Source organism: Castor canadensis, chromosome 2 (assembly GCF_047511655.1).
Source record: "Castor canadensis chromosome 2, mCasCan1.hap1v2, whole genome shotgun sequence".
Lineage (NCBI taxonomy): Eukaryota > Metazoa > Chordata > Mammalia > Rodentia > Castoridae > Castor > Castor canadensis.
This window is the reverse complement of record NC_133387.1, coordinates 137,951,150-137,979,146: the sequence shown is the minus strand read 5'-3', so window position 1 is coordinate 137,979,146 and position 27,997 is coordinate 137,951,150. Positions and strand designations below refer to the sequence as shown.

Genomic DNA, 27,997 nt, shown 5'->3' with positions numbered 1-27,997 from the left:
GAGCCTGGAGGCATGACACACGCTTAAGGGATTAGCCATCACCTGTGTCTCCAGGTTGCTCCCATTGATTGGTACTGGCAGGCTTTCAGCAAAACGAAACCTCCACTCTCCAATCATTGAATAAAGCATGAGCTCTCTCAGAGCTGGAACTGCCTCGAGGTCAGAATTGGCAAGGAGTGGCTTGCTTAACTCCACGACAGGGAAAGTTTTTCAGGAAGATAGGAGGAGATAGTTATGGTCTGTTTACGTGGGGAAGGAGGAGGTTTGGAGAGGAATTGGCTGATTTAGAAACTGGTTTACAGGCTGATAGAATCTGCGCAGGGGAACGGAAAGTACAGAGGGAGGATTTGAAGTCAGAGAGCTGGATTTAGACGGAGGTATGAAAGGCTTGGACGTAATGAAATTTCTCCCCATCATCCTGATCGCTCACAGTAGTTATATGTCCCGTAAAAGGTTGGGATTTAAAGACCCGAAAAGGGGCCAGTGATTTTGGTTGTCTAAAGGATAAGTGGGCCAGATTTGAGTGCAAAAGTGGATCAAATTTTTGGTTTTATATCTGGGGGTCAAACCCAAGGTGTCTAAATTATTGAGGAAGCATCTCAATGGGGAGTCAGATGGCAGAGAAGACGTAGAGGCACCCATTATGAGGGACCCGGTCCCAGAATGGGACAGGAGGATATTATGTACTGTGGAGCGACCTCGCGCAGCACAAATATCCAAGAAAACGCAAAGCGCACGTGACCCAGCCATCGCTGAGTTCAGGTAGTTTGCAGGCCAGAGGCTGGCGGCTTGGATTACCTAGGCCTAGGTTTTGTAGGGTTCTGGACCCTGTAAAATCCAAACCCTGCGGAGAAGGGGATCCCTCTACCGTCTGAGTCGCCCAGAGATAGCCCAAAGCATGGGAAGTGTTCTAAAACTCAGAGACACTGAAGGGAGAGACCGCAAAGGGAGCCCAAGAAGGGTAGATGGACTCACCAAAGAATGTCCGGTGTTGGATGCGAGCGAGGGCGATCGGGAGGATGAGTCCTGGCCAGTCACGTCCTCAGGGTGGTCGTGGGGTGAGTCGGAATCAGGGTCCCACCAGGATTAGTGGGGAAACCCGCCCCGAGTCATGGCACCAAAAGTAAGGAAATACAGGCCCCAAAATGACCACATGGAGAGGAGTGATCTGGCCAAGAGATTCTTTATTGCGGGGTGGGAGAGGGAGAGAGCAGAGAAAGCCAAGAGCCATTGCTTTCTTTATGGAGTTTTTTAGGGACATCTTGTGGGTTATGATATATAGAGAATCATAAGGAAATCACCCAGATTCATGAATACATTTATAAGAACTCATATGCTCAAGACAAGGGCCAGGCCAAAGTTAGTCTTTTGTATTCTTTGACTTCATCATTTTGTATCTTCCTTGTCTTCTAGAGTTGTTGATTCATTGAAGAGCAACTAGAAATATTATGACAATGGTATCATTTTTGTTCTAAATAAGAGGTCAAGAAGGACCACCCAAGAGTAAGGGGGAACAATTAACCAACTTAATTATCCACAGTAACTTGCCAATAAGTCTTAACTATGTTCTCTTGGTAACATTGTGTGCTAGTATGAGTAAAGTAAATATAAGAATAGATTTTTTTTCTTTCTTTTTGGCAGGGCATGGTAGGGTGATGGTGGTTGGACTTGGGAAGTTGCTTGTCAAAACAAAAGCATTCTAATGAAGCTATGAGAATCACATCTGAGACATGCTTCCAAGCAAGAAGTGAGCTTGGTGCCCAATTGCATTGGTTTCCTAGGACTGATGTAAGAAATTGCTACAAACTAATGGTTTAAGAACAGAAAGTTATTTTCTCTAAGTTTTGGAGAACAAAGTTGAAAATTAAGGTGTTTCTAGGGCTGTATTCCCTCTGAAGTCTCCAGAGGAGAATCTTTCCTTGTTTCTTCCAGCTCTTGCTGGCTTCAGGAGTTCCTTGGCTTAAAGCTGCATGACTCCTATCACTGCCTCTGTATTCACATGGCTGTTTTTTTTTCTGTTCATCTCTGAGTTTAAAATCTCCCTCTGCCTCTCTCTTAGAAGCACACCTGTCATTGCATGTGGGACCCAACCTAACTCTAAAATAATCTCTGTGATCCTTAACTTAATTCCATCTCCAAAGAACCTTTTTCCAAAAAACGGTCACATTCACAGGCTCCTGGGATTAGGACATACACACATTTTTTCAATCCACAACACTGAAGATGAATTCTCTGCTGGATTAAGGATGTACTTGTCATTCTATAGACAGTAGAGCATGGTTAAACTGCATGCAGTGCAAAGAGATGAGGTTGTGGCAAGTGTATCTAAGGGGCTGCACTTGGAACCAAAGGAGTTATGTAATTTACTGGATAGAGATTATAAATTCATTTTACTAAGCACAGTGTATTCTGAAACCTTATCAATAGCTTTCCTGACAGACTCGAAGGCTGGGAATTAGAGATCTCCAAAGAAAGTTATCAACATAATATATTTGGTTGTTCATGACAGACTTTGTTGCTTCTTGTTTTTGTTTTTTCTCTTAAATATAAAAATACCTTGAACTGATCCAGTTGGACATTTGAAACTCTTAAATCTCTAAAGTACTGAAGTATTGTGAAATAAAGAAGTACATTTTACAGCAAGTTGTCCTAAACTAAATGAGAAACAGCCCAGGAAAAAAAATACACATTTAAGTATTTAAAGGCATCCCATGAAAGTCAGAGTTCTTTTTTTTTTTTTTCTTGTGTGTATATTAAATCCTAGAATAGCCAGGATCATAAATGTAAAGTCAACTGCCTGAACAATAACTGCAGAGAGTCCCTGTTCTCTTCCACAAGCTAAGAAATAGCCGCCCACGTATTCCAGTGTTTGTGATGGTGGTAGGGAAACTGCCAGGCAGGCACTGAGTCACCGGATATGTTCCCTTTTCTAGAGTAAACAACAAGAATGAAATCATGTCAGCACCATTTACCAATTTTATTTTTAATTGGCTAATATGCCTTTGATCACTGAAGGGGAAACAAGTGAATGAAGCCTGGCTCAAGCTTAAGGACCTGCATTATTACCTTGTTCGATGTTTAGATCATTCTCCACCATCCACATGAGATGCAGTTATTTATTACCCTAATATGGTTACAGATCTATCTGCAGGGCTTAAAGATGGAAATTGAAACTCTGTAATGATTTAGTTGAAAGTTACTGGAGCATTCATAAAGCTGTCAGAATAACAAGAGGAACCACATTAAGATAACGCCAGCACAAGTTGCTATTAAATGGATATTCAAACATCGTCAGCACTGCTACCCACAGAAAGCTGGTCTAATTTATAAGCTCCTGTACAAGAGGATAATGGTAGCTTCAGGTTCAAAGGAAAGTGTATCATAAGAATGACATTAGGAAGAGTGATCACAGGTTTTGAAACATAAATCAGGAAATAGGACAAAGGATTTTTCCCCTAATTTGTTAATTTACTTTCATCTTTAAAAAGTATCCTCACTTAATAAATCACATCATAGAAAACAATAAAAGGACCTGAAAAAGCACAAATTCAACAAATACTTATTGTGTGCCATTTTTATGCTAGGTGTGGTTTTAGTGGTAGACACAATGTAGACAAAACAGACAAAATGTGTGCCCATAGATGGAATGAAATCATTTTGTCAATGCATGTTTATCAAGTGGTTGGTGCATGCCAGATGTGTGCCATGGTTGATAGTCAGTCAATCACAACCATATACAATTGTAACATGTTACCGAGCTCTGATCCTGAGTATGAGTATTCTTGGGAGTGTCCAGATGCCTCCCGGAATCTGCTGACTCTTGGCTATTGTCTGTTGCTGAGCTAAGCACTACAGCTTTGCAGACATGAGTACCAATGTACAGAGTAGCTGAAATTTTGCCACAGTTTCCATAGTTGCCTCTGTGTTTAGAAGCCCAACGCTGGTGGAGCTGCAAATCTGTCTGGGTATAACACTGGTGTCCCTGGAATGGTGCCATATACTTGGGGTCAGCGCTTGACATCACTCATGTGTACATGCTCCAGTGCAGCATGCTGAGTGAGGGTTGGAGCACCAAATGTCCTCGTGTTAAACTAGTCTGTTTCTCCAATTCTTTTTCTGGAGCATTGCTCCATTGCCTCTCTACAATCATACCTTCACCTTAACCCTGCATAAATCTAAGGATATCAATTCATAGAAGGGGAGAGAAGACCTTCCTTCCAATCATTGTGCATCCCTGACACCTGAAACACACAAGCATCTTTGAAAACAATATTATCTGAAAAAATGTGAGGCTGGTGGCCTTAGGAATTTAGCTACCAGGCCAAAACTGAATGATACAAAGTTCAAGGCAGAACAGTTACTATATTCTGGAAATAAACATATTGGAAGATGAATCAAGAGCCAATTACAAAGGCAAGAACCAAACTTTGGTACCACTCCATGTATCTAGAAATGAGGTTGAAGTTAGGGTGCAATAGTTAGAAACATGGGAGTTTGCATCAAAGATAAAATTAAAGTGACAAAGAACTAAATGATCTATACCAAGATCTTCATAAGGAAGAATTGTAGCTTGCATTTGTTCTATCATTCAACATATATGTGTTTGAGGAGGGTACTGAACTCCTCCTCAAACACAGATACTGCATTTAGCACTAGAAATACAGGGATTAACAAGACACTTTCCCTGCCTTTCAGTAGCTTAGAGTCTAAGATAAAGGTCAGCAAAATATGGGTTGCATGTTACAAATCAATACAACCCTGCTTATGTGTGGCCTGGGAGCCAAGAATGGCTTTTCTAAAGTGAGAGCACACAAGGGAGGGGTGAGGATAGATAAGACACCTAAAAAATTAGCTAGCATTTGTTGCCCTCAACGCAGAGAAACTAAAGCAGATACCTTAAAAGTAACTGAGGCCAATAGGAAAAGGGGACCAGGAACTAGAGAAAAGGTTAGATCAAGAAGAATTAACTTAGAAGGTAACACACATGCACAGGAAATTAATGTGAGTCAACTCCCTGTATAGCTATCCTTATCTCAACTAGCAAAAACCCTTGTTCCTTCCTATTATTGCTTATAATCTCTCTTCAACAAAATTAGAGATAAGGGCAAAATAGTTTCTGCCGGGTATCAAGGGGGTTGGGGGAAGAGGGAGGGTGCGGAGTGGGTGGTAAGGGAAGGGGTGGGGGCAGGGGGGAATGGCTTTTCTATTTTTAAACAGTACAGAAAAAAAAACTTCAAAAAGATGTTTTTATGAAATTCAAATTTTAATGTTTTTTAATAAATGAGCCAAGCACATTTATTTATGTATTGTTGTCATGGCTGCTTTTGAGTTACAGCAATAGGGCTGAGTTTGGGGCAGACTATATAACACAAAGCCCGAAGAGGGATTATTTCCTCTTTGATCCAAGAGAGGGCGGAAGTGATACCAGATGCAAACGCAAGAGAAAAACATGTAGGTAAAGACATACTTGGTATTCCTGTAACATAGAGGAGGAGATTATAAAAAAGACAAAGTTCTCAGTTTCCTTAGGATCACTAGAACAGTGGTATAGCCAACATAAGAGAATTTTTATTTTATTTATTTTTGTTTTCACCTAAACAAGAAGCCAAAAGGAATAAGACAAAGAAATATTAATATAGTTCCAGTTTAACTATATTATTAGTAGTAGTAGTAATAACATTTCAGCTTTCTCTTAATACCAGTTTGTACATATAGTATAAATTTTGCTTCATTACCAGTTTTCTTGTCTGTATTATTAAAACACTACTTGTTCACGTGTCTAGGGAGGAATTCAAAAGGAAAGGTTCTTTAATTTCCAAGTTGTCTGAAAGCCATAGTCTGGATTAGCTTTGAAGGCTAAAGACATAGCTCAAGTGGTAGAGTGCTTGCTTAGCAAGCACAAAGCTCTGAGTTCAAACTCAATTACCACCAAAAAATATAATGATAATGATGGAGCATCTTTGCAAACCTGGGATTCTGGATAGGGTATACATGGCAGATCTGCCCAAGAAGCCTGCACTCCAAGAATTCCTTCTTACTGGATCCTAGGATGGGGAGAGGCAGGTCTCTGGTGCCAGTGGAAAATGACTGAAACTGTGGTAGTCAGAAGTGCATGGTTGGCTTGAGAGACCATTTTAAATAGGGCCTCATCCCGATATGACCTAGGATTTAGAGCAATACAATAACAGATCTGGGGCTTTTGCTTCCCATTTTACTCTTTGACTTTTGGCTTTGCCTGGTGAAAGTGTAAGCTTACACTCTGATGGATGAGGGGTCAAGGACATAGGTCAGTGGTCTATGTAGACCCATAGAGAGGTAGTGTAGTCTAGGTTGTTGGTTAAAATGCCTGGATTTGAGACCTATCTCTGCTGTTTAGCAGCTTTGTGTCTTGGGGAAATTTTCTTAGCTTTTATGCTTCAGTGATTTTTAAATGAGGAAAATAATAGCAGCTATCTCCTTGGGCTATTGCAAGGATTAAATAAATTAGTTCATGAAAACCATTTAGACTGCCTGGCACATAGGTAAATACTTCACATTTGTAAGGATGACCATGCTGATCATGATGAAGGCTTTCATCATCATTCTTTTGGAAACATCAGAGTCAACCCTAAATACAACTCGAAGGATTTTGCTCCTTTCCTGTCATAGAGATCTTCATAGAGGGGATCTTTCTGACGCTTTATGTCTCTCTCATTTTTTTTTTCTCTCCCAAGGTCCTTTTCTGACATCTCTGTTGTCCATTCTCTTTTTGTCCCTTCTGTCTTTTTAATCCTGACTGTAACTATAACACTCTAGTATATGTGCAGGGAATTAACTTTTAATGTCAATGCAGGGACAGCCCCATGGGGGAGATTCAATGCTGTAGCAATACCACCTGGGCTCTGCTTTCTGGCACAGAACATTACTCAGATCCTCTGGCAGAAATGGTGAGCACTGAATATTTGTTGGGTTGAATTGGATTCTATTCTTGCTCTGACAGTGATGAAGATCCCATTCTCAAAAATGTGTTGCTGCCTTCAATTAGTCTAGAGTTTGAAAACTGGACAGGTATCCATTTATTGATGTTGAACTGCTTGCTACCTTCCATTTGACTGTTTTGTTCTGAAAACCAGTGTTAATTCTCCTGATTTATACAAGATATATGTTATGATTATTCATCCAGATGGGTCCTTATCTACAACTTCTTGGGAGCCTTGCTTGAAGCCTGTCCTTACTAGCCTCCTTATCTGTTCCCAACTCATTTGGTATTGAGCCAGCTTCCTCTTCTTCCTTGCACTTAGCTGCTCTCCTTAATTTCAGAGATACTTGGAAAAGGCTGACTTGATTGTAGTAGAGGGCAAGTGTTTTAATTATCTATTTCTGTATAACAAATGACCCTAAACTTAGCTGCTTATAACAAGAAACATTTATTATCTCACAGTCTCAATAGGCCAAGAAACTGGAGGTGGATAAGTTGAGTCTCTACAATGCTTCAATTAAGATGTCAGCCAAGGTGGCAATCATCTCTGATGTTAAGAGGATCACCAACATGGCTGCTGGCTGGATGCTCCAGTTTCTTGCCATGTTGGCCTCTTTACTGACTGCTCAATGGAACCAGCTTCCTCCAAGCAAGCAAGAGAGTTCCCAAGGTGGAAGCTATAACTTTTATAACCTTGCATTAGAGGGAGCATTGTATCATCTCTGTATAGTATCAGTCATATAGCTCACTAGTATGATGTGGGAGAGGATTACACATGAGTTCGAGTAACAGAATTTGGGTCCTCTGTGTGCCATTTTGGAGGCCGATTAGCGTCTGCCCTTAGGTGGCTCATGATTCACTTCATTACCACAGGTAGTACACATTCATTCTTGCTCAAACCTTCCAAGAGTTTCATCTCATGAAAACATCAGCCTGAAACCCAGAATCTTACCAGGCAAATCAGGTGTAGGAGAAGGTGAGGCTGCTCAGGTGTTCTTTAAAATATAGCTCTTCAACCACAGTTTCTCCTCACCTATGAAGCAAAAGAAACAAGTTCCCATCTGCTGGCCACAACCAGTGAACTATGGTGGGAAAGACACAGGGTAGCCGCTATAGACTTTCCTGTTTACAGATATTCCAGTCCATGAAGGGGGAAAGTGGGAGACATAAAGAAGTCACTGGTAGTTAGAAATAGCAATTCTGAAATGTAAGTGGCCAAATTTAAATATTCCTTGACGAAATACTGCAGCCTGGGTACATTTCTCCATGGTTCTTAGTCATAGGCTTTTGATTCCTTTCTTTGAGTCATCCATCTTTTTTTTTTTTAAGTAAGCCTTATTTGAGAATAGTTTCAGGTTTACAGAAACTTGAGCAAGCTGCTCAGTTTCTACAAGCCTTAGTAGCCTTTCTTGGTTTCTTTGTTTGAAACATCTTTTAATATGTTTAACTCATTTGCTTCTCCAAACTAGAAAACGCCTATGAAAATTTCTAGTCACTTTCTTCAGGGTGTATTCCCTGTTGACCATTCTGAAGGTGGAGTTAAGTTCTCCTGCCAAATCTCACAGCATCTTGCCGTACAAACAAATACGGTGTTTCGAGATGACTTTATCTTTTATCTGTTATTTTTAACACTTTGAGGGCTGGAATCCAAATCAGTATATGCAAGAAAGAAGGTATGTATGGTTTGGGTATGGTCTGAGTATGTCCCATAAAGGTTCATGTGTCGAAATTTAACTCCCATTTATGAGGTATTAAGAAGCAGAAACCTAATATGGCTTTGGTGTTTAGAGGTGGGGCTTTTGGGAAGTGCTTAAGATTGCAGTGCATCTTCTGTGATTGAATCCTATTGACTTTACAAGATGGAGAGATTCAGACACATCCACACATGGCCTCTGTCTCCTGCCATGTAATGCCTTGAATTTCTTTGAGACTCTGAAGGCAAAGCGACCACCATCCAATGTAGCCCCACAATCTTAGACCTCCAGAACCATGAGTCAAAATAAATCTCATTTCTTTAGAAAGGACTAAGACGAGGCATTTAAATATTTTCCAAATAAATGGAATATATTACAATTAATTTTGATTTTTAAAAATGAAATAAGCACATAGTAAATGTATAGATTTATGTAACTACCACCATAACCAGAACACCGAACAAGTTATTCATTCCATAAAACTCCCTTGCTATCCCTTCCTCTACTTCTAAACCCTGTCAATCATCAACCTCTTCGTATTCCTTCAGCCTTGTCTTTTCCTGAATGCCATAAAAATGGAGCAATACTGCATGCAACCTTTCGACACTGGTTTGGGTTTTGTTTTATTTTTGATTTAGCATGATAACTTTGAGGTTGATCAACATTGTTGTGTTCATGTGTTTTTATTGTTGAGTGGTGTCTTATGTTATGGATAGACCATGGTTTGTTTATCCATTCACCCACTGAAATGGATCTGGACTGAATCCACACATGGTGCTGCTAATAACATTCATGTAAACAGGTTTTGTGTGAATATAACATTTTCTTTTCTCTAGGCTAAATACATTGGAGTGGCATTTCTAGGTTATATAGTAAGTGTGTTTGTTCAACTTTATAAGAAAGAGCATATTGTTTTTTCAGATATATAATTTTATTTTCCTACTAGTAATACATCAGACATCCATTTTCCATGAATTCGTTCCAGCACTTGACCTTGTCAGTATTTTCTTGAACCATTTTAGTAGATGTGTAACAAAATTTCATATGGATTTAATTTGCATTTCCTTAAAGATAGAGAACATATTTTCATGTGTTTATTTATCATACATATATCCCTTTGCTATTCAATTCTTTTGCCATCTAAGAATTCTGTTGTTTAAAATTCTTATTGTCAAATTTTGAGACTTTGTTATATATTCTAGGTACAAGTCTTTTATTGGTTATACATTTAAAAATAGTTCCTCCAGTCTGTAGTTTATCTTTCCACTTTCACAACAGTGTCTCTTGCATAGCATGTTTTTAAAAAAATTATGAAACCCAGTTTATGTATTTTTTAAAAGGATCATATTTTGGAGTCATATCCATGAACTTTCTATCTAAAGATTTTTCCTATGTTTCCTTCTAAACACTCGCTAGGTTTACATTTACCTGTGTTACCCATTTTGAGTTATTTTGTGTAAAGTATGAGTGATAGAGAAAAGTTCATTTTTTTTTGCATGTGGATATCCAGTTTTTCCAACAATCATTGTCACAAAGACCAAACTTTCACTACTAAATTACTTTTGTAATTACCTTTGATTTTTTATTTCCTCAAAAATCAGTCACATTTCTGGATTCTCTATTCTGTTCAGTTTATCTATGTATTTGTCTCCCCACCATTACCACATGGTCCTGATGTGTCAAGAAGCTTGTATTTGGGTACTGTGATTAGTATACACATTTTTTTCTTCAAAATTATTTTGATTGTTCTAGTTCCTTTTCCTTTCCACATCCATTTTAGAATCAACTTGTCTACAATAAAAATACCTCTGGGATTTTATTGCAGTTGTATTAAATCTACAAAATAATTTGAATTTTCTAATCTATATACCTGCTATATCTCTTTGTTCTTTAATTTCTTCCATCAACATTTTGTAGTTTTCAGTTTACATAGCCTGAACATATTTTATGATATTTATACCTAAGCATTTCACTTTTAGAAGGAATTATTACAAATACTATATTTACATTTTGCAGTTCCAAATAATTTTTATTGCTTGTATATAGAAATAACATTAATTTTTATGTGTGACCTTGTATACTACTTTCTTCATTTATTAGTTGTAGAAAGGTTTTATTTTTTTGTTTGTTTTTACTACTAAGTAAGAGACTTTTTATGGAGCAATCATGTCATCTGTGACTACAGACAGTTTATTTACTTCTTCCTCTTTGCATGTCTTTTTTTTCTTTCATGTCTTATTGTACTGGCTGGAACTTCCATCACCATGTAGGATGGAGGTAGTAAAAATAGACTCCTCTGTTCCTTGTCCCAGTTTTCAGAGAGTCAGTGGTTAATTTTATATATCAACTTGACTGGGCAGTAGGATGCCCAGGTAGATGATTAAACGTTATTTCTGGGTCTTTCTATGAATGTACCTCTGGAAAAGATTAGCATTTGAATTGATATACTGAATAATGGGTAACTCTCTACAATGTAGGTGGGGATTGTCTAGTCCATTCAAGGCCTGAATAGAACAAAAAGGTCAAGGAGGGTTGAATTCACGATCCCTCTGTCTGCCTGCTTAAGCTGGGGCATCAACCTTCCACCTTCAGTTCTAGTTCTCAGACCTTCAGAGTTGGGCTGGAATATGTACTATTAACTCTGACTCTCGGGTCTTTGTACTTCACTACTGGTTTTCCTGGGTCTCCAGAATGAATACACACACACAGACACACACACACATTCTCCTAATGGCTCATTGGCTCGCTCCTCTGGAGAACAAGTTAAAATTGGACTAACAAGGGGAAAGCATTCAGTCCTTCGAAACTCATTGTGATGCTAGCTATAGGTTTTTAATACCCTGTATCAAGTTAACAAAGTTCTATTCTAGCTTCTTGAGAGTTTTTTTTATCATTAACATATACCAAATTTTGTCAAAAGCTTTTCTATGTCAGTTGATGTGAACATTTGGTTTTACTTTTTTGTCTATTAATATGATAGGTTACATTGACTGATTTTAAATACTGACCCAGCCTTGCATTCTTAGAAAAAATTCAACTTTGCCATAGCATATTATTATTGTTGCAATTATTTTGATGTATGGTTGTATTCAATTTTCTAAAATTTTTGTTGGAATTTTTGCATCTATACTTATGAGAAAGGTTGATCTATAGTTTTTGTATAGTATTTTTAGTATTGGTAATTTTTTCTTTTGACCTTGGCTGGTCTCATAAAGTGAATTGGGAGTATTCCCTCTTTTTCTGTTAGAGAGTATATAGAATTTTCATTACTTCTTTAAGTGCTTGGTAGAGTTCCCTAGGGTAGCCATCTGAACCCAATTTCTTCTTCTGAAGGCTTTAAACATTAATTTGTTTAAGAGCTATAGAACTTGGGGGATTGTCTTTTTCACTGTAGGTAAATTTTGGTACTTGGTATCACTCAAGGAATTTGTCCATTTAATCTAAGTTTTTGAATTTGTGTATGCAGAGTTAATTCTTTTAATAGCTAAAGGGGGATAGGATTAGATATTCCCTTTTTCATTTTTGATATTGTTAATTAGTATACTCTTTCTTCTTTCTTTATCTATTTAAGTATTTACCATTTTATTTATTTGGTTTTATTGATTTTCTTTCAAGTTTAGTATTTTTTTTCTCTTTTTTTATTTTCTCCTTTCTGTTTGCCTTCAATTTAATTTTCTTTTCTGTTGGTTTACTTTTTTAAGGTAGAATCTTTAGATTTTTTCATTTTAAACCCTTTTTTCTTCTCTAATATGAATACTTACTGCTGCTATTCATCTCTCTCTCTCTCTCTCTCTCTCTCTGAGCATTGTATTGGTTATATCCCACACATTTTGATGTTTTGTTTTTATTTTTTTTTAGTTCAAAATATTTTCTATTTTTTCCTCTTTGACCCATGGCTTAATTAGAAATATGTTGTGTAATATCTAAGTTTTCTTTCTTTTACTGATTTCTACTTTAATTCTATTACCATCAGGGATCATACACTGTATGGTTTTGATTCTTTTAAATTTCTTGATGCTTGTTTTATGACCCTGGATATGATCTATCTTCATGAATGTTTCATGCACATTAAAAAATGTGTATCCTGCTGTTTTGACAGGGGAGGAATATTCTATAAATGTCAATTATTTCAAATTAGGTTTGATGTCAAATTATTGATGATGTTGTCAGTTGATGGTGTTGAGTTCTATGTTTTTGTTTGTTTGCAGGCAGTGCTAGGGATTGAATCCAGGACCTTGTGTATGTGAAGCAACCACTGAACTACATCCCTATCCCTTCAGTTCTATATTCTTGCCAAAGTTTTTGCATACTTGCTCTGTAAATTACAGAAAGAATAAAACTACCTAATTCCCAAATATAATTTTGGATTTGCTCAGTTCTCTTCTCACATCTGTTTGTTTTTGTTTCATGTTCACTGTTAGCTAAGCATCCAGTTAGGATAAGGTTAGCAGATTTAACAAAACCAAAACCAAAACGCCCAATTAAAATTGAATTTTGGATAAATAATTAATTTTAATAGAATTATGTCTCATCTAATACTTATATCTTGTCCAACAATTTTAACTTATGATTCACTTCTCTTCTTGATGAATTGACACTTTTATCAACATACAACATCTCTGTCTTTGTTCTTGGTGTTTTTCTTGACCAGAAGTCTGCATTGTTTGATGTGAATCACCACTCCAACTTTCATCCCCTCCCCCCAGCTTTCTATTGATTCATGTTTTCAAGGTCTAGGAACACCAAGTAAAAGGCAGATATCATCAGATTTAAAAACAATAGTAGCAGCGACAACCATGCGGTATGTACCAGAAACTCATTTAAAATATCATATTGATTATGTTAGGCTCTAAGCACTAAGCAAAATGCTATCCTTTTTAAGCAAACAGAAACTTTATGGTTATCACTAGTTCCACTAGTTAGTAGAAGAGGTTAGTAGGGTTTAAAAATGATATATTTCTTGTTTAGGTCATATGACAACTGATAGAATCAGAAGCCAAAGCTTAGTTTGACTCCAAAGTTCCTATTTTAATCACAAACTTATTTTGGTTGCTTTGCATCTGAACCAGGAGTTGACAAATTCTTTTGTTTTTTAGAAAGGGCCAAATAGTAAGTATCTTAGGCTTTGCAGGTTATAGTTTCTCTTACAACTATTTTACTTTGCCTGTAACATAAAAGCAGCCATAGATAATATACAAATGAGTGAGTATAACTGTTCTAATAAAGCTTTATAAAAAAAAGCAGATAGTGACAATAAAGTTTTATTAAAAAAAAAGCTAGGTAGTAGATTGGGCTTAGACTTTGATATGTCATTTTCCTATTCCCAGTCTAAATTATACGTGGATTCTTCAGTTTCTGTCTTCTGTGGGCTGTATTTATCAAGTTCTTATTTAATAGGTTCATTCCAGGTCATGAAAACTAGTGATAAAGCCTAATTCATATTTTATGTAATCACGAATTTCTTGAATAAGTCTTACTCCTCTGCCTAAGACAGTTTCTCTGATAAGAATTTTTTTAGCATATTTTTCTTGGTTTAGTGATGCCTCCAAAAAAGGCATGATTCAAAGCCAGAAGAATAAGAAGGATGTTTTGCCACAATCTGTGCAGTATAATAGGGATAGATATGTAGAACACAGAGTCAGCCTTCATTAAGCAGCCTGGTTGCTGAATCCTGGAAACTTGAAGATTATCTAATAGACATCCTCACTTTGTTACAGTTTTCCACATCACTGAAAGAGTTATTTAGTCCCTCTTGCTTGTTTCCAGGGTCATGGGACTCTCAATAATTAATAGTCTTTCCCTGTGTTCCTTGGAGATGCAGTAAGTAGACCACCCTGGTTCTTTTTTTTTTTTTTTTTTAATATGGACCGCTTCACGAATTTGCCTGTCAACCTTATGCAGGGACCATGCTAATCTTCTCTGTACCGTTCCAATTTTAGTATACGTGCTGCCAAAGCGAGCACCCACCCTGGTTCTTGAAGTATGCACATAGTGAGCTAAAATGTGTCTTTATGTAATTTGTTTTTCTTGTCTAGTTCTAATCTTTGAAACCACATGAAATGAATGTGATTTCTTCTAGAAGACACTCTGGAATTATATGTTTATTTTTCACCATTAGGAAGAAAAATACCAGCTCTCATTAACAATGTCAATGGTAAATGCAAAATACTTAGGAATAAATGTAAAAGAAATGCCAAGACCTATGTGAAGAAAACTTCAAATTATTTTTGAGAATAATTTTTTTGAAAAATGAGAACAATTAAAGAAATATACAATAAGACAATATTGTAAAAATGTTGATTCTTGCCAAATTAATCATTAGAGGTAATGTACTTCTCATCCAAACAACAACATTTTTGCTTTTTAGGAAATGGTGAAGGTTGGGCTTTCAAGGAAGCAGACTAAGCTGGAGTCACCTTGCAAGGTATTTATTAGATAGTGGTTTTGGAGGGGTGGAGTGAAGAATCAGGGCTGAGATAAGGATCTGAAAAGCAGTCCTAAAGAAGGTTTCCCCTACTCACAAGGAGCACTGGTACTAGCTTAAACCTTGAGACCTACACTGAGTTGGGACTGAGGACTGAACTTTGTACTGCTACTCTTACCCCTAGTCAGTTGTATTTGTTACTTTTGCATTGTTGTGACCCTAATAAGAGAATAACTTAGAGGAGGAAGGATTTATTTTGTTCATGGTTCAGAAGCTTCAGTCCATGGTTACTTGCCCCTATGTGCTTGATCAGAACATCATGGTGGTGGGAATGTGTGGCAGAGGAGGTTATTTCCCTCATGGCAGACAGGAAGTAGAGAGTGAGGAAGGGACTGGGGACCAGACCTTCAAAGGCATGTCCTCAGGGACCTACTACCCCAGTGAAGCCTACCTCCTACCTTTTCTAGAACTTCCCAAAATAGTCCCCCTAGCTGAGGGCCAAGTGTTCAACAAATGAGCCTGTGGGGGACATTTCATATTCAAACCACAATATCAGTCATCAGATGCGGGCTACTTGTAGAAGGAGGCCTGACCAAGATGAGGCAGTTTTCTTTAGTTGAGTGTTCACAGCTAAAGGCTATCTTCCAATAACACTCCAAGCAACTGGGGGACTAAACATTTATTCCCAAAGGATGATCTGCATGGCTTATTACAGCATCCACCATATGGAGGAAGTTGAACAAAACTTCTATAGAGTTCATCTGAAATAATAAATATAGAATATATATGTAGAATACTTTAACAAAAAAGAGTGATGTGAGACATTTTCCTCACAAGACATTGTAATATATTATGAAGCTGTCTTTAATTATTGAAAGAGTGAACTGTTGGCACAGGGATAGACACATTGATCAATGGAACAGAAATGCAAGACCAGAAGTAGACCCTGGCATGTGAATTGCTTAATACATAATATATATCTCAATTTAGTAGAAAGTGAGTGATTATTCAATAAATACCATTTGAACAAAAAAAATGAAGCTTGATTTCTTAACTCATAAGACTAAAGTTAATTTCAGATGAATCAAAAATTTGAATGTTACTGAAAACTTAAAAGTACTAGAAAAAATGTAATAATGGGAGGTGGAGATAGACTTTCTAATCATGGCCTCTAAGACAGAATCTAGAAAAGAAAAATAAATTCACTCCAAATGCAGTTAACATTTCAGAACGATGATAAACCTACTATAATTCACAAATCTAGTGTGGACTAGAAGCTTTTTATGTATCTGATACTGTTGTCAGGACTTGATATCTGATTCTAAGATCTAAGTACCATTATAATCTCCATTTTATAGATGAGAAAACTGAGGATTAGAAAGGCTAAGTTACCTGTATTCACAAAGCAAGGGCATGGAAGGACAAGATTTGAATCCAGCCTGTTCAAAAGTATTATGCTAGAAACAAATGTAAAACACACATACAACCCAGAAAAACTTTCATTACTATCAATGGTAAAAGGTTACTAGTCTACATTTCAAAAGGTCTATCATAAATCAATATTGAATATATAAATTCCCCAGTAGAAAATTCAGGAACATAAAGAACATTAATAATGACCAATAAGCATGCAGGTAGAGCTTTGACTTCACAATCTTACCAGTGAGAAGGGGGAAAAAAAGAATTCAAATAACGAGAAGACATTTTTCCTTTGGCCCTTAAGCAAAGATTAAGAAAGGAAAGTGTACCGGAATGACAAGAATGTGGAAAAATAGCCACCCACACAGCTAGTGAGAGTGTTGAGTGGTACAAGTTCTCCAAAAGAGTTATTTGGATATTATTATCAAAACTTTTGACCCAGTAATGCTACCGATAAAAATGTATTATAAGAAAATGTGTGTGTACATGCATGTGTGTGTGTGTGCTTCTTCTAGAGTTTTAAAAAACTTTGTTTTAAAAAATATATTTCAACTACTATATTGTCACTACTGATGATAATTCATGTCTAAATTAATTTAGGAAGTTGTTCAGATTTTTTTTCACCATGTACGGTGTCAGATTTTTGCAACCAGAACAAGATGTAATAATCTGAATCTATTCTAAAGTATGAGAAATAGTTACCTTTAGGTATGGATTTATGGAGGATTTTTCTCTTTTTTACTAAGCCTTCTATTCTTATTCTCTTGCCATAAATATGTATGAGTGTATAATAAAATGTCAGTTTTGATACTTGCTATCAGTTTTGAGTAGATGTTCTTAATTCTAGAGTATTTTTGGAAGCAGGCATCCATAGTCACATCCTTGCTCAGCTTTTTTAGTTCCCATAAAATGTGTTCCAACTTGGCTTATGTTTTCTGTTTCAACCTAGTTCCTTTTGTACATGGCTCCTCTGTGTGTGTTTGCTCCCTGCGCCTAGAAAACTTGCTGTGTCATTTGGTAAGTTAAGCAGTCACAGAACAAAGACACCAATGTAATTTGAGTAGTTGTGGATCAGAATGAATTAGACTGCAGGAAATGGTTTGGGACTGTTTTTCAAGATCTTTACTTTTTTTAGTCTTTTGTATTCAGGGAAGATTGAGAGCCCAAGTGGGAGAGGAAACCTTTCAGGTTTCCAGGTTTTTAAAATGCAGGTCTCGAAGGCCTTAGAATGAGTTTCCTCTGCAAGACAGGAACAGAATTTGGTGCAAAAGCAAGCAAATCACCTTGGCAGAGACAGTATCCCTGAGGTTCACTTGGCCTCCCCAAGTGTCCAGCTCTTCCTTGCCCTCCTCCTCTGTGGAACATCCTTCTGCCTTTTCTTTTCTCCCTTCTTCCTCCATGATTCCTAACTCCTTAACCCCCCTCTTAATGTGAACATTTTCCCAAAGACAGATGCAGAAATAAGGAGAGAAATCAAGAGTTTGTTTTCTACTTTGCAGGGGCTGAATTTGTGAAGCAACTCGGTCAAGGGTTGTGTTGGGTTATTGTTTTATTTTTGCACACCTGTTCCCCCCACAACACTGTCTTCACACTCTTCCTCCCTCACAGGATTCCTATCTGGGTAACCAAAAGGAGAGAAGAATGAGGTATATGTGGTACCAGTTGTCATGGACACTGTGGGTGCAAAAATAGGTGAGAAATGATCTCATCCTGTTGTTTTCCAATTCATGTGTTCCTTCGTTCATTCATTCACTTTTTTGTTGTTGTTGGTACTGGGGTTTGATTCAGGACTTTGCATTTGCTAAGCAAGCAAACAGTATGCCACATTAGTTATTTTTTTTATTAGTATATAATAGTTGTATGGGGTTTTCATTTCACTGTGGTATATACCCCAATTTGGTTCATCCCTTCCATTATTCTTCCTCTTCCCCTTTCTCTTTTTAAAATAACTTTTACAGGTTTCAATGCTCAATATTCATACATGTGTAGAAAATGCATCCACCATATTTACACTTTTCATTTATCCTTTCCCTCCCACTAGCGCCCTCACCTTAGCATGACCTGTTTTATATTCCTGTGCTTTATGTTAAATGTCTGTTCATCGTTCAGTGGGGTTTTACCTTGGTATTTTAACTGTAAATATACTGTACTTCAATCAATCTAAACCTCCATTACTCTTCTCTACCCTTTTCTATTACCCCATATTGTTCAATAGTTCTCACCTCAGTTCTTTGTGTCTTGTACCTATGCAAATGTGATGTATTTCAATATCATTCACTCTCTATCATTCCCTCCTTGCCTAGTCTCCTCTAATAGCCTCAATATTGGAAATATTTTATATATAAATATATATGTGTGTGTGTGTGTGTGTATATATATATATATATATATATATATATATATATATATATAAATGCTTGTATTTGTATTTGGGTCTATCTTCCACAATAAGAGAAAACATGTGACCTTTGTTTTTCTGAGCCTAACCTACTTTGTTTAACATGATTTTCTCCAGTTCCATCCATTTACCTGCAAATAACAAAATTTAATTCTCCTTTATGGCTAAATAATATTCCATTGTATACATGCATGTGTGTGTGCGTGTGTACAAACAATCACAGTTTCTTAATCCATTCATCAGTTGTAAGATACCTGGGCTATTTACTTATCTTGGCTATTGTGAATAATGCCGCAATAAATATGGGTGTGAAAGTGTCTTTGTTGTATCCTGACTTACATTCCTTCAGGTATAGGCCAAGAATAGTATTGTCAGATTGTATAGCAGTTCTACTTTTAGTTGTTTAAAGAACCTCCATACTGTTTTCCATAGTGGTTGTACTAATTTACATTCCCCCCTGAGAGTGTATGAATGTTACTTTTTTTCCTGTGTCCTTGCCAACATTTGTTGTTGTTCACATTCTTGATCGTAACCATTCTAACAGGAATGAGATGGAATCTTTATGTGGTTTCGATTTGCATTTCCTAGATGGCCAGGGATGTTGAATATTTCTTCATGTGCTTTTGGCCATTTGTATTACTTCCTTTGAAAAGTTTTTATTCATCTCATTTGCCCATTTCTTTTTTGGGTCATTGATTCTTTGGGACTTTCACTTTTTGAGCTCCCTGTATATTCTGGTTATTAATCTCTGATCAGATGTACAGCTTGCAAAGATTTTCTCCCATTCTGTGGGTCTTCAGTCTGGTGACCATTTCCTTCACTGTGCAGAAGCTTTTTAGTTTCACATAGTCCCATTTGTCAATCCTTTCCCTTAATTACTATTGCTTTGGCTATTTTGGAGATAGGGTTTTGCTTTTGGCACAGGCCAGCCTAGACAGTGATCTCCTACTTTACACTTCTTGCCATAGCTGGTGTGACAGTTGCACACCACCATGCACAGCTTTTTCCCTGGGCTGACTTTGAACTGTAATCCTCCTGATTTCAGGCTCTCAAGTAGCTAGGATCACAGGCATGTATCACCAGTTCCTGACTTCACTCACATATTTATCTGGTCCTCAAGCATAAATTTCATTCCTATATGTTCTACACACATGGTACCAGAACAAAAGCATAGTTGGATAAAACTACTTCCAGCCTTGGAGTAACTTATTTATATGAACTCTCATCACAATTTTTGGAGACTTGTAATGGTGGAAATTTCTGGGCTCCATCTCAGACCTACTGTGTCCAATTGCCAAGGACTCAGATATCTGTATTTGACTCAAATGTCCCAGATAATTCTTGTGTAGTTGGCTCTGATCTTAGGACCAATGTTAGAAGACAACTGGTAAGGACTTTGAGATGTTTTATAGAAAATAATAGTGGTTATTAACCATTTTAAGTATGGTTCTAGGCCAGTCAGTCCCTTTTTCTTCCTTCCTTCCTACCATTTCTCTTTCTGTGGGCACCCAAGTCAAGAATGGTATTTCAATTTTCTATTACTGTGTAATCAGCCATACAAAAACTTAGTGTTTGCAAGAGCAATTTGTTTTTTTTTTTTTTTTTTTTTAACTTCTTTGGGTTTCCTGGAACCAGCTGGGTGGTTCTTCTATTCCATATGGGGTAGCTTAGGTCACTCAGGTAGCTGCATTAGGCTGAGAGTACCAGAGGTCTCTTGTCCTCTCAAGGTCTTTCTCTAATGATCTGTCATTATTTAGTAATCTGACCTGAGCCTCATCCCAACTTGTCCTTGACTTCAAGAAAGAAAAAGAACTTGGCACCTGAAGCTGACAGTTTTTCTAAGTTTCTTTTAAGGCAGAACATCATTTCTGATCATTCTAGGTACAGCGCAGGAGAAATAGTCCACTTTCTGTTGAGAACAGGAAAAAAAATTTGTGACCGTCTTTAACCAACCATAAATTTAAAAACACCCCATGTGAATTTTTTGCTGATTTATGAAGTCTGTACACTTGACTTCACAGATGCCTTCAGGCTGTGGATTTTGGATGTGACTATAGTTTAGACCAAGACTTTGGCTAGTTGTTTGAGTGGCCATAAATGAACAATAAAATCTAATAGGGATAGGCTGTAAATATAAGATAGGTCATTCTATCAGGACTACATAAAAAACAAGCTAATGATAAATAATAGACAAATAGGCTTGAAGATGTCAACTAGCCTTTGTGCCAAAGGCAACTGAGCTATTGGATGTATCCAGACACTAAAGCACAGCAAAAGCAGGGCTAGATTATTGTTACAGTTTTGGTCTTTGTAATTGATAATCAGGGTTGTTTGAGCTTGAAATAGATATTCCTTCTTTCTTACTCTGTCATGCCATGTGGCCTGGACATTATTAGGGAATTCAGGTTAAGCCTGTGCTCTAGGAAATGAGGAGTTTGCATTAGTGGAACAAGAAGCAGTAGTATGCCAGGCACATGTTGATTCTGTACATGACTTAAAATGTAAGTGAGGCCATATGTCTTTTCTTAAGCCCTCCCTTGGGTATTTGGGTTGCTCAGAGTAAAGTCAAAGTCTTTGAAAGAACCACAAAACCCATTCTAATCTAGTCTCCCAATCTGACTTCATCTTCTATGGGCAATCCCCCTTCTCATTCCACTCCCACCAAAGCAGCCTTTCTACTCTTCTTTGGGAATGCCGAGAAGTACCTATCTCTGGGCCTTTGCACTTGCTCTTGCCTCTGCCTGGGATGCTCTTCCTGCAGCTCTCTGCACAGCCTGCTCTTTTATTCCTTTTGCTTTCTGTCTGCATTCAGGTCATCACCCTACATAAACTAGTAAGGCAGCACCCTCTGCATTACTGATTCCTATCCTCCTGCTTTGCTTTTCTTGTGCACTTTTCTACATCTGACACACCATTTAATTCCCTTTGAATATGTTGTCTCTCTCCCTAACAACCACATTAGCTTCATGAAATGAGTGGCACCTTGTGCATACTCAGTAAGGATTTCTTGAAAAAGCAAATGAATACAAAACCTTGATTATAGTGACCTTTTTTTCCTTTCTTTGCAATATGGGTATATCAAACTCAGACCTTGTGTACATTAGGCAAGGACTCTACTACAGCTACCTCCTTAGCCCCATAGGCCTTCTTATGAATGCTTTCTGAGTTTATTTCTTGATCATGGATTATAGAGCAAATTGGTCAGGAGACATGAATTTTAAATCTCTACTCTGCCTCTTCTTTTCTGACACTTCTATAAAACCCAAAATGTAAAGGAATCATAGACAGGAAAGTGTTTGGGGACAAAAATTACCAGTGGCCTCACTGTTCTTTGAGGGTGTTCCCTGCTGCTTGAAATAAGACTATTATAGTTATCTTCCCTAGTTCATTTCTTTCAGTCCTGCTGATGGGAAAGGACCTTGTTAACCTAGTCAATATTAATACACAAGAAAGTAAGGAAAAGCCTGGAAGTCTTAGAAGTAAAGTGGAAATAAAGGGCACAGATATGGTAGAGTGTCAGACACTGGAAAATGTGGGTTGTATCAGTGTTCAATTGGATTGGCGCACATGTCAGGAATACTTAGGCAGGGATTTATCAGGGTTTTGAATCCCTCTTCTGGTAAGAATTGTGGTTATTTTTAAAAATGCTGAAAAATACATCAAGAGCATTTGCTTAGGTATCAAACTGCCTAGATTGGAATTCCTTTTCACCACGTTAGCTGTGAGACAACAGACAAATTACTTAATCTGTCTAAATCCCAGTTTTACCCTCTATAAAATAGGGATTTTAGAAGCCATCTTGCAGGGCTGCTATGAAGACTAGTGAAATATTCCATACAAAGTGACTGGAACATACACGTTTGTTATTACCATTATTGCTAATATTAAGAAGAGTAGTAGTGTGGTCATTGTAGTCCCAGCTCTACCATTTAGCAACTTAAATGTCCTACATCTTGTTTTCCATGTGATAAAATAGAACAGTTATCTACATGGTAAGGCTGTCATCCCTACTTTGTTTTGGTAGCCACATAATGACGTATGTCAAAGAACATGCTAAATGGCTAAGTGTTACCCAGATGTTAGTCATTACTAAATAGTCCGTTTCAGCTACTGTCAACTACCTTAGGAACCCAGATTCATGCCATCCTCCAAAAATATGATGGTCCTTTTGCCCTGGCTCTGGTCCCCACAATCTTCACCCTCTCTAGTCACAGAGTCAGGTCACCATGCCAACTGAGGAAACAAAGGCCTCAGACCCAGATGCAGGATAAGCAGAAGGTTCTCTTGTCTTCCTTCCACAAAGGACCTTGGAAGCTATGATGCTATCTTTAAGAGCTATTTCTGTGGTCTCTAAACTGAAGAGAACACCCACAGAGTGGGAGAAAATATTTGCCAACTATACATCAGACAAAGGACTGATAACCAGAATATACAGGGAACTTAAAAAAACTATATTCTCCCAAAACTAATGAACCAATAAAGAAATGGGCAAGTGAACTAAACAGAACTTTCTCAAAAGAAGAAATTCAAATGGCCAGAAAACACATGAAAAAATGCTCACCATCTCTAGCAATAAAGGAAATGCAAATTAAAACCATGCTAAGATTCCACCTCACCCCTGTTAGAATAGCCATCATCAGCAACACCACCAACAACAGGTGTTGGCGAGGATGCGGGGGAAAAAGGAACCCTCTTACATTGTTGGTGGGAATGTAGACTAGTACAACCACTCTGGAAAAAAATTTGGAGGCTACTTAAAAAGCTGGACATCGATCTACCATTTGATCCAGCAATACCACTCTTGGGGATATACCCAAAAGACTGTTACTCCAGAGGCACCTGCACATCCATGTTTATTGCGGCACTATTCACAATAGCCAAATTATGGAAACAGCCAAGATGCCCCAGCACTGACGAATGGATTAAGAAAATGTGGTATCTATACACAATGGAATTTTATGCAGCCATGAAGAAGAACAAAATGTTATCATTCGCTGGTAAATGGATGGAATTGGAGAACATCATTCTGAGTGAGGTTAGCCTGGCTCAAAAAACCAAAAATCGTATGTTCTCCCTCATATGTGGACATTAGATCAAGGGCAAACACAACAAGGGGATTGGACTATGAGCACATGATAAAAGCGAGAGCACACAAGGGAGGGGTGAGGATAGGTAAGACACCTAAAAAACTAGCTAGCATTTGTTGCCCTTAACACAGAGAAACTAAAGCAGATACCTTAAAGCAACTGAGGCCAATAGGAAAAGGGGACCAGGTACTAGAGAAAAGATTAGATCAAAAAGAATTAACCTAGAAGGTAACACCCACGCACAGGAAATCAATGTGAGTCAATACCCTGTATAGCTATCCTTATCTCAACCAGCAAAACCCCTTGTTCCTTCCTATTATTGCTTATACTCTCTCTACAACAAAATTAGAGATAAGGGCAAAATAGTTTCTGCTGGGTATTGAGTGGGGGGGAGAGGGAGGGGGTGGAGTGGGTGGTAAGGGAGGGGGTGGGGGCAGGGGGGAGAAATGAACCAAGCCTTGTATGCACATATGAATAATAAAAGAAAAATGAAAAAAAAAAAAAGAGCTATTTCTGCAGACCCATTTGAAGGCCATGAAAGATGTCAACAAAGAAGGATATCAAGTTTCTCTCCCTGAGGTCTTTAAAAATGAAAGTCTTGCCTAAATTATAGACCTCTCAAGATTCACCTCATTAAGTTTACCTGTCACTCTCTGAGTTTTTCTAGCCTTTTTTGGAAAGTAAGTCCTTTCTGTAATTAAATATCTGAAGGCACTGGGCATTTATTATCTTGAACATTAATTCTGAAGGCAGAACAGGGGATTCTGCAATTTTAAATCATTTTGGTAAATGGTCATTTGAGTATTACCCAGCTGATGGAATTAGAAAGAGATCATTGAATTCCATCTTTGTTCATATCCCTATTCTTAGGGTTTCTGTGTTTAAAGGTCTTTGATTCCCTTGCTATACATACACTTTTTAAAATTTCCTTTGTAACATATCTGCCTTTTCTGTCATATAGGGAGCTTTTTAAAGGACGGATAACTATCATCTCACGCTGTTACCTCCCTGACACTAAATAGGGTATAAATACTACATAATAAGTGTTTTTTAAACAAATATATTTTTAGAGAAATTAGTTAAATGATCATGCCCCAATTTAAGATTATCCCTAAAAAGAACTCAGCATACACATTTTAAAATGAAATTAAGTACATTTCTGCAGTTTGTAGAAGTCATTTCATCAAGGAAAGTTTATTTGCAAAGAATAGAATAAAATTATTTTTCCAGACTACCAGTAGATGGAAAAGAGAAAGTCCCAGTCTTGTTAGCAATGAAAGTCAGGATGAAACTCATGCTGTGGTCCTGTATCTTGGGATTTGTCATTCAGTTAACTGGCAAACGCTCAGCAAAAATTGACTTGATGAATATGGAGCAGAAATTTTTTGAAAAAGTGTGGTAGACTGAAGCCACGATGTCTGCAACCTGATTCTGACTATATTTAGCACTATACCTTAGCTTTTTGTGGATATCATGACAGTGGTGTGGAGATGGGAAGCTTTGATATTCTTTGACTCAATGCTAAGTCTCAGGTCATACTCACAAGAAAGAGAAAGTAACAGGGACCCGAATGGCAATGACGAAATTCCTTGGGGCCAGTTTTCTACACTGACAAATGCCAAAGAGTTGTTTATTGCCTTGTAGGTTCATGGCTGTGAATTATGGTGGCCAGGGCACAACTCTAAGGACAACCTGAACAGCATTCTTTTCTTGAATTAGTTTCATTTTTCTGCTCATTAATTTGACTACTTTATATAGAACAATGTTTTTCAGTCTCATTGTAAAATAATCAGATTTACAGTTCACTGAAAATTTCATTGGATTTTCATTTCAATGGAAATTTAAAAATGCCCACAGCAATATGGTGGCTAAAGGGCCTAAAATGACAAGTTATATAAGGTGACGTAAGAAGCGTCTGATATATAGGAAAGGCTAAAAAAATATTAGTTGCTAATGTGGTAGTGAAGGATGGAGATGACAACAGTGAGTCACTGCAAGAGACAAGGATGTCAGTGTCCTTAGCTACCTCAGATTGCCAACAGAATTAAATGAGTCCATTTTCATAGAGTTTAGCAGAGTACCTGACACATGGTAAGTGCAATCGAAGTGTTAATTTTTAAAAGAATAATAATATGTAAATAAGTTTCCCACACTTCTGTTGCACAAAGCTAGCAGAGAAGAAAGGTGTTTTCTGACATTGAGACATTTTCTGGGTACTATCTTTCCATTTCATGTTCAAGAAGAAACAATTCAGTCTCTCCTGAATGCACTGTTTTCCTCAAAGACAACAGATGCTCTCTGTCCAAGTGCTGACTAGCAAACAATTCTTCCTTTCCTTTGATCTTTGTGCCTCCCCTTTTGTGTGCATTCTTTCTCTTTTCTTTTTTTTTTCCGGGAGGAAGGTTGTATTCAGGCCACTTTCCCTCTGCTATGATCTTCCCCCTCACATCTGCTCTTATTCCTCTCTTTGCTGCTATACCACATGAGTCATGAGGGCCACTCTGACAGAGGTACAACTGTTCTTTGGCAATCAAAAGTCTTCTCATGCCCTGCTAGAAGTCATATGGTAACGCTGCAAATGCCAGCTCAAATGCCAGCAAGAAGCCAGACCCTCTTTCATCTCTCCTTTTTGAAGACATTCTTTGTAGGGGTCTCCTCATGAATACTATCTTGAGACAGAGTGCATTTTTACCCATTTGTCATGCTTTTCACTCTTATTTTCCATTTACCAAGGGAATGGAAATTTGGGATCTGTGAGAAAACTCCTGCTCAGTGGACAAAGTGTCCCAGGAATTCTTACCACAAATGTGGGTATAAAAATGGGGTGACTTCCAGTGGATTTCTCGCATCCCCTGGATTGTTCAGGAGGCTTCATCTGCTCAGTTTCCACAGCACCTTACAGGCAACTAATGGCGTTAACCCCCAAAGATCATGGACTTGTCCCTGTTTTCATTTGAAATTCATGAATCGGAGTCAGACCTTTGTCTTTCAATGGTTTTCTGTGAACTTTGGTGTCCCAACCTAAAACTTGTTCAGACAGCATGCTGGATTTTGGAGTAACCAACAGCCCATCATTTTGGCAGAGATTTGTAAGGAGATTTTTCTCTTCACATAACTAAACACCTGAGAATGAGATTAAAATTCCTTTTAACTACTCTTGTTTAACTCACCATTAGAAACTTGTTTACTTCCACCCTAAAAGACCTATGATAGATGCAAAAATACCAAGAAATTAACTGTCTTAATTCTAGAACTGAGCCAATTCTTTCCAAAGATGGGTTCCTTGTGAGAAATTCCCAGTTTAATGAAGAGAAGCCTGAAGGATGGGGGGTTTAGCCTTTGTCTTATTCTAGTTCTAACAAGTTTTATTCATTTTCCAGGTACATGTGTGTCACTGAGAAATTCAGCAACCATTGGAGAAGCAATAGATCACTTCTGTTTCCCCAAGCCTACCCCAAATCTGGACTGAAAATTTCTTCTGAGCACCTACTGTATGCAGACACAGCATACATTGTCACCAAGCTTTTTAATAACTCCATAAAGTATGTCATATTGTTTCAAGTAAAGAAACTGAGGCTCCGAGCCTTAAGTCATTTAACTAAGTATGGCAGGTGGGAGTTTCAAAACATAGCCACTGAGAAATTTCTGGCCCCATAGGCTCACTTAGAATTTTGCCATACTCTCATTCAGAGGTGAAGTTCTTTTTTTTTTCTCCCTTGACACTTGATAGGTCTTTGTGTTGGGTCCCCCCCCCACCCCTGCCAACAAGTAGAATGTTGTGATGTTGCATGACTATTTAGTTCCTTCTCTTTCTTTAGGAATAGTCATCATTGAAATTCAGTCACCATGTCACATGGAAGCCCATATAACATGTGTGTGTTTGGGGGTGACAACCTCAGCTGCAGTTCCAGCTAACAACCAGCACCAACTGCTAGACCTTCAGATAATGCTAGCCCCCAGTCTCAAGCCTAAGCTGATCCTACCAGGTTCTGCTCACATTGCAGATCTATGAGCAAA

General features: G+C 37.7%; 1 long non-coding RNA gene and 1 other non-coding gene across 2 annotated transcripts; one reads left to right on the top strand and one right to left on the bottom strand.

Moving 5' to 3' along the window:
• The first annotated feature begins 206 nt into the window (after positions 1–206).
• LOC141417490 (uncharacterized) lies at positions 207–27,997 on the top strand. The gene is made up of 6 exons (XR_012442071.1): positions 207–377; positions 15,020–15,076; positions 17,445–17,512; positions 18,104–18,187; positions 27,361–27,522; positions 27,799–27,997. It is a non-coding gene; the product is annotated as an uncharacterized lncRNA (long non-coding RNA).
• Positions 14,509–14,615, bottom strand: LOC141420996 (U6 spliceosomal RNA). The gene has a single exon (XR_012445704.1). It is a non-coding gene; the product is annotated as a U6 spliceosomal RNA (small nuclear RNA).